At 44.5% G+C, this 1,023-nt stretch overlaps 1 pseudogene; it reads right to left on the bottom strand.

Annotated features, from left to right (window-relative positions):
• Window positions 1–222: 222 nt before the first annotated feature.
• Window positions 223–318, bottom strand: LOC116155067 (U6 spliceosomal RNA; annotated as a pseudogene).
• Window positions 319–1,023: the final 705 nt, after the last annotated feature.

Raw genomic sequence — 1,023 nt, 5'->3', positions numbered from 1 at the left:
TCTCTGCCTGCTCAGTGTCTACGTCCAGGTGGCTCAGTGTGTTTGGGGTAATCTGCACAATAGTGCTGACTGCTCTCATTTCAAATCTGTGACTAGGAAATGCAGGTAGGCCCTTGGTGATACCTGGAAATCATACTATATTTTCTAGTAAATTTATTTTTTCCCTCTCCTGGAAAACTATTTCATACTTTCTCTTAGTTTCTTTTCCTTCTTCTTCTTTTTTTTTATATGGAATCCTTCACGAATTTGCATATCACCCTTGCCATGCTAATCTCTGTATCCTTCCAATTTTAGCATATGTGCTGTTGAAGCAAGCATTCTCTTAGCTTCTTAAGCTGCCAGTACTGTCACCACCCTCACTCTCAGAGGACATTTCTTCTTACTTCACTGAGGAATTACAAGCACAATCAGAAAAAAATGTCCATAAATTCCCAGTATATCTACCATCCACGCACTTTTGTGTACAGACACCCTGCCTCTTCTCCGGGAACAGTGGGTGAACTGCCCATGAGCCATCTGGGGCTGGCTCTTCCACGCCGGCACCTTCCTCCGGGGTGCCGCCCCAGTAAGCGTCCCCCTTCTCCCCTGCACCCTCCACTTCCCCTCTTTGATGGGTCTTTCCAGTTAGTATCCAAACATGACGTCATTTATCTTGCTTTAAAAACAAACACAAACACTTTCTTACAACCACAGTGGGGGCACTTTTCACCTTTCCTTTACAGCAAAACTCTTCAAAGATGTGTCTGTTTCTCTAACTCCACTTTCTTTCCTCTGATTTTTTCTTGGACCCACTCCAGTCAGGCTTATGGCTACCCTGCTCCATGGAAACAGCTCATGGTCACCAGTGATTTCCATTTTGCTAAATCCGACGGTCATTTCTCTTGACCCATTAATAGCAATTGACTCGGTGCTGTTGAAACACATTTTTTTTCTCCTCCTGGCTTCCCTGCCACTACACTGGCTGCCTTTCTCGTCTCTTTGTTAGTTCTCTTCTATTTAACTTCTCTAATCGCTCCCTGGCTG

This window comes from Camelus dromedarius, chromosome 9 (assembly GCF_036321535.1).
Source record: "Camelus dromedarius isolate mCamDro1 chromosome 9, mCamDro1.pat, whole genome shotgun sequence".
In the NCBI taxonomy this organism is placed as follows: domain Eukaryota; kingdom Metazoa; phylum Chordata; class Mammalia; order Artiodactyla; family Camelidae; genus Camelus; species Camelus dromedarius.
The sequence above is the reverse complement of the archived record's forward strand: the minus strand, read 5'-3'. Positions and strand labels throughout refer to the sequence as shown.